The sequence below is a fragment of the Callithrix jacchus genome, chromosome 5, assembly GCF_049354715.1.
Source record: "Callithrix jacchus isolate 240 chromosome 5, calJac240_pri, whole genome shotgun sequence".
Taxonomy (NCBI): Eukaryota; Metazoa; Chordata; class Mammalia; order Primates; family Cebidae; genus Callithrix; species Callithrix jacchus.
In genome coordinates, this window is record NC_133506.1 from 121,569,566 (window position 1) to 121,575,908 (window position 6,343).

Below are 6,343 nucleotides of genomic sequence, written 5' to 3' on the forward strand. Positions count from 1 at the left end.
CACCACCATGCACAGATAATTTTTGTATTTTTAGTAGAGACAGGGTTTCACCATGTTGGCCAGGATGGTTTTGATCTCTTGACCTTGTGATCCGCCTGCCTCAGCCTCCCAAAGTGCTGGGATTACAGGTGTGAGCCACTGCACCCGGCCGGTTCAAGCAATTCTTGTAACTAAGCCTCCTAAGTAGCTGAGAGTACAGGCACCCACCATTACACCTGGCCAATTTTTGTATTTTTAGTAGAGACAGAGTTTCACCATGTTGGCCAGGCTGGTCTCAAATTCCTGACTTCAAATGATCCGCCCACTTCAGTCTCCCAAAGTGCTGGGATTACAGGTGTGAGCCACCTCACCTGGCTGAAATCCTCTTTAGATGCCTGCCCAGCATTCCTCAAAACTGTCAATGTCATAAAAAACAAGAATAAGTCTGAGAAACCGGCATAGCCAAGTGGAGCCTAAGGAGATGACAGATATAAGTAATGTGGGGTCCTGAGACAGTAAAAGGACATCAGGTAAAAACCTAAGAACATCTGAATAAAGGATGGACTTTAATATAAATACTAATATAAAATGTTAATAGGGGAAACTGGGTGTAGGGGGTTGTGAGAAAACTCTCTGTACTATCTTAGTAATTTTTCTAAAACAATTCTTAAAGAGTAAGTTTATTAAGCCTCAACAACATCGGGAGACCACATCTCTATAAAAAATTAGCTGGGGCTGGGTGTGGTGGCTCACGCCTATAATCCCAGAACTTTGAGAGGCCAAGGTGGGTGGATCACTTGAGGTCAGGAATTCAAGACCAGCCTAGTTAATATGGTGAAACCCCGTCTCTACTAAAAATACAAAAATTGGCTGGGCATGGTGGCAGGCACCTGTAATCCCAGCTACTTGGGAGGCTAAGGTACAAGAATCACTTGAACCCAGGAGACAGAGAGCCAAGGATCTTGCAGGGAGCCAAGATCACGCCACTGCACTCCAGCCTGGGCAACAGAGGGAGACTGTCTCAAAATTAGCTGGGCATGGTGGCGTGTGCCTGTTATCCCAGCTACTTAGGAGAATCACTTGAACCCAGGAGGCGGAGGTTGTGGTGAGCCGAGACTGCACCACAGCACTCCAGCCTAGGTGTCAGAGCGAGACTCCGTCTCAAAAAAAAAAAAATTAGCCAGGCACAGCGGTGTACACCTGCAGTCTCAGCTACTTGGGAGGCTGAAGTAGGAGGATCACTTGAGCCCAGGCAGTTAAGTCTGCAGCGAATTGAGACTGCACCACTACACTCCAACCTGGGCAACAGAGCAAGAATCTGTCTCAACAAGAACAGCAACCACAAGAGACTGGCCTCAAGATGAGCAGATGATATCCAAGCAGTGCAGGCACAGGATCAGGGAATTTTAAAGACCCCATCTGTGGAATACACATGAGAGGGCTGCTCATACCACTGGTCTGAACAGCTGCTGTCACCACTTTCTTATGTCACCTTCACTCAGGAACGAGCCTTGTGCAGACATGTAAAACAGCACCCACAGGCAGAGGGAAATTCACTTTCACTGAGCCTTGTTAAGTACTGGCCTGGGGTTGGTGCTCCCTCACCACACAGAGCTGCAGAAGCCTTGTGGCTCTGCCCTCAGACACACACTCTGAGTCCCAGCTATTTGGAAGGCTGAGGTGGGAGGATCACTTGGGACCAGGAGGTCAAGGCTGCAATAAGCGGTGATCATACCACTGCACTCCAGCCTCAGTGAGAGAGGCCCTGTCCCAAGAAAAAAATTATCTTAAAGTTTCCTGTTTTAGCTTCAATTCATGCAAACTGCATTCCAATCTACAGTAGCTGCAGGACTTTCTAAATAATAAAATGCTTTCCACTGAGTAACACTGAAGTGGCAGTGTTCTCGTCTATAAAATGGGAATTCAACCCACATCAATTCTGTTCAATGTCTATGAAATGAGACAATTTGTGAAACCATCAAGCAAAGTACAAGGCATCCCAGCAGACATTTTGCTTTTGTTTTAGAGATCAGGTCTCATTATGTAGCCCAGGCTGGTCTTTTCTTTTCTTCTGAGACGGAATCTTGCTCTATTGCCCAGGCTAGAGTGCAGTGGCACAATCTTGACTCACTGCAACATGTCTCTGAGGTTCAAATGACTCCCAGGTTCCTGCCTCAGTCTCCCAAGTAGTTGGAATTACAGGCATGCGCCAACACACTTAATTTTTGTATTTTTAGTAGAGACAGGGTTTTACCACGTTGGCCAGGCTGGTCTCAAACTCCTGACCTGGGGGGATCAACCCGCCTCAGCCTTCCAAAGTGCAAGGACTGGCCGGTCACAGTGGCTCATGCCTGTAATCCCAGCACTTTGGGAGGCTGAGGCAGGCAGATCATGAGGTCAGGAGATGGAGACCATCCTGGCCAACATGGTGAAACCCCATCTCTACTAAAATACAAAAAAAAAAAAATTAGCTGGGTGTGGTGGCGTGCACCTGCAGTTCCAGCTACTCAGGAGGGTGAGGCAGGGGAATTGCTTGAACCCGGGCGGGAGAGGATGCAGTGAGCTGAGATTGAGCCACTGCACTACAGCCTGGGCAACAGAGCAAGACTCCATTTAAAAAAAAAAACAAAAAACAAAAAAAAACACAGTGCTAGGATCACAGGCCTGATCCACCACAGCCCTGAATCCAGGCTGGTCTTGGACTCCTGGGATCAAGCGATCCTCTTGAAGTGCTGTGATTATGGGCATGAGACACTGCACCAGGCCCCAGCATATAATTGATACAAATGTTGAATCATAATCAGTGTCAAGGCTGGTCTCGATTACCTGGGTCAGGAGGTCTGACCAACATGGAGAAACCCCATCTCTACACAAAATACAAAAATTAGGGCCGGACACAGTGGCTCACACCTGTAATCCCAGCACTTTGGGAGGCCAAGGTGGACGGATCACCTGAAGTCCAGAGTTAGGAGACAATCCTGGCCAACATGGTGAAACCCCATCTCTACTAAAAATATAAAAATTAGCTGGGCGTGGTGGTATGCCCCTGTAGTCCCAGCTACTTGGGAAGCTGAGGCAGGAAAATCTCTTGAACCCAGGGGGCGGAGGATGCAGTGAGCCGAGATCCCACACTGCACTCTAGCCTGGTGACAGAGCTAGACTCCAACTCAAAAAAAAAAAAAAACCCATTAGCTAGGCATGGTGGCGAATGCCTGTAATCCCAGCTATTCAAGAGGCTGAGGCAGGAGAATTGCTTGAACCCAGGAGGTGGAGGTTGTAGTGGGCCGAGATCATACCATTGCACACCAGCCTGGGCGACAGAATGAGACTCTGTCTCAAAAATAAAATAAAATAAAATAAAATAAAGAAAGAATCTTGGCGTTGAATTATGATTTTATGATTTACCTTCAAACCCCTACCTACCCATCAGAGGCAAAAGCTATTTTCTAGTCTCTGCCAGCACTGGACTAGCTTCTTTCTTTGTTTCTAATTCTGCAAGGTATCTAGCATCCCCATTTTACCCACTGTTAAAAGATAAGGTCACATCTGACCTTAACAGGCCCACTGTTAAAAGATAAGGTCACATCTGACCCCAAATCCCAGCCCCAGCTCTACCACTTTCTAAATGCATGACCTTAGGCAAGCTACTTAAGTTCCTTTAGCATGTTCTCTAAAGCAGGAAGAAACATAGGCTCATTGAGGTCAAGTAACAAGCCCAAGGTCACACAACTGATAAGTGGGGGAGTCGGGATGAGAACTCAGGTCCAACTGCCTCCAAAGTTCTAGTGCCTTACACCCTACCACACTGCCTGTTTCCTGGGGAAGGGCAGGAAGTAAAAAAAAGTACTTGCCTGGTGGGCTGAATTTAAACGTATGCTCTTGGCTGGGCATAGTGGCTCATGTCTGTAATCCCAGCACTTTGGAAGGCCGAGGAGGGTAGATCACAAGGTCAGGAGTTTTGAGACCAACCTGGCCAACATGGAGAAAGCTCATCTCTACTAAAAATACAAAAATTAGACAGGTGTGGTGGCATGCACCTGTAATCCCAGCTACTTAGGAGGCTAAGACAGGAGAATTGCTTGAACCTGGGAGGTGGAGGTTGCAGTGAGCCAATCGTGCCACTGCCCTCCAGCCTGGGCAACAACAGCAAGACTCTGTCTCAAAAAATACAAAAACAAAAAATGTATAATCTTGCTCTGTTTCCATGTAAATTCTAATGACCAGAGCTCCTGGTGGCCAGCCACATTCTTCCCACTTGCAATCAGCAGGCAGTACCAGCAGGGAAACAGAGGACTAATCAGAGGCCTCCTCTGCTGGTTCCCCCTCAACCCTGCCCAGAGGGACCCCTGAGTTCACTCACTTTAACTTTCATTTTCTAGCCATTAAGACTTTCAGGTTCCCAAAAAATTAATGGCATGCAGATGTCAGCAAACTGTCTGGCCCTGAAAAGGACTGACTTGGGACTCCTGTCTTGGTCCTCAGAGGCAGAGAAGAAAGGGGTCAAGAGAGAAGACAGGAGTTTGGGTTGAGGTGGGGGAAGAAAATGAGAAGAGAGCTGTGCCAGTGATGAGGAGGGCTAAAGGATTAACAGTCTGCCCTCGTGGTGCAGCGCACTCACCCTGCATGTTCATTCATTTAGCAAACAAACCAGGCCAAAGAAGGCCCACTATTAAAAGATAAGGTCACATCTGACCCCAAATCCCAGCCCCAGCTCTACCACTTTCTAAATGTATGACCTTAAGCAAGCTACTTAAGTTCCTTTAGCATGTTCTCTAAAGCAGAAACACATACTTGCCTTATCTTACTCCAAAAAAGAAAAAAGTAACAAAAATTAAAAACAAGTGGGGAAACAAACCCCACTATTCCCAGGGTACCTGTGAGGAATATGTATGAAAATAACTTTGTAACTTTAAAATGATTTTTAAAAATTAGTGTTATTGCCCCTCTACAGTTTAACAGCCCACTAATCATGAGAGGCAAGAGGGCAGGAGAGGAACAGCATCAGAAAGGAGGGGTTTCTGTCACACACAGAGCCATAGCTTTCTGCCAAGCAGTCAGACCTCTGCTTGGACTATAATTTCTGGATGCCAGAAGCAGCTGCATTCTCTCCCAAAGCACTGGGGCCTTCCTCGTCTGTCTAAATGGCCGAGCTTCCCCTTCAAAAGTCATTTCAGGCCGGGTGCAGTGGCTCACACCTGTCATCCCGGGACTTTGGGAGGCTGAGGCGAGTGGATCACCTGAGGTCAGGAATTCGAGACCAGCCTGGCGAATATGGCGAAACCCCATCTCTACTAAAAATACAAAAATTAGCCTGGCGTGGTGGCACGCTCCTGTAGTCCCAGCTACTTGGGAGGCTCAGGCAGGAGAAGCCCTTGAACTCAGGAGGTGGAGGTTGCAGTGAGCAGAGATCATGCCACCACGCTCCAGCCTCGGTGACAGAGCAAGACTCCATCTCAAAAGAAAAACAAACCAAAAAAAATTGTTTCAGAGTCAGAGCTGGAAGAGCATGTCCAGACAAAGGAAAAAAGGTCTCCTCAGAAGGCTGGTCAGTCTCATCCCAGGACTCCTGAAGACTGACAAACCATGGTCCACTCCTGAAGACGTAAGTCTGGTCAGAGACCAATGGCCAGTGAGCAGTCAGGCCTCTCTGACCCTGCCCCTCAGATGCCCAGGCTGCCCAGATCAGAAAAACTAGATTGGCTGAAGAAGTCTCCAATGAGCCCCCAAGGAACCCACACAGATAAAGAGCTTGTGATCCAGCTGTTGACCCTAATAAGGAAGGCTTCTGTTGTCCAATAAAAAGTGAAATAAGTAGGCTGGGTGCGGTGGCTCACACCTGTACTCCCAGCACTTTTGGAGGCCAAGGCAGGCGGATCATGAGGTCAGGAGTTCAAGACCAGTCTGGCCAACATGGTGAAACCCTGTCTCTACTAAAAATACAAAGTTAGCCGGTATGATGGCATGCGCCTGTAATCCCAGCTACTCGGGAGGCTGAGGCAGAGATTTGCTTAAACCTGGGAAGTGGAGGTTGCAGTGAGCTGAGATGGGGCCAATGCACTCCAGCAGGGGGGAAGTGGGGGCGCTGGGGGAAGGTGAAATAAGTCCTAGGTCTACTCACAAGACTGGAGAAATCAGACACTAGTGACTGTCCAGAAGTACTCAAAAACACCTCAATACCAAAAAACAGCACTTTTAAGCAGCACGAGAGGGTGGTAAAGGTAGCTCAGAAAACTGAAGAGCTACAGACATTCCCACTATCTATCCCACTTGCTATCTACATATCCACTGTAGATAGCAAGGGTCAGTCACGGCCTCAGAGACAGGCTACTCCTCATTAAGGTACAGTCTCGGGCCTGTACTTTGG

General features: G+C 47.8%; 1 protein-coding gene across 1 annotated transcript in view; it reads right to left on the reverse strand.

Annotated features, from left to right (window-relative positions):
• Positions 1-6,343, reverse strand: part of RAB5C (RAB5C, member RAS oncogene family) — a 30,117-nt gene that overhangs the window by 22,514 nt on the left and 1,260 nt on the right. The gene's annotated exons all lie outside the window — the stretch shown is intronic.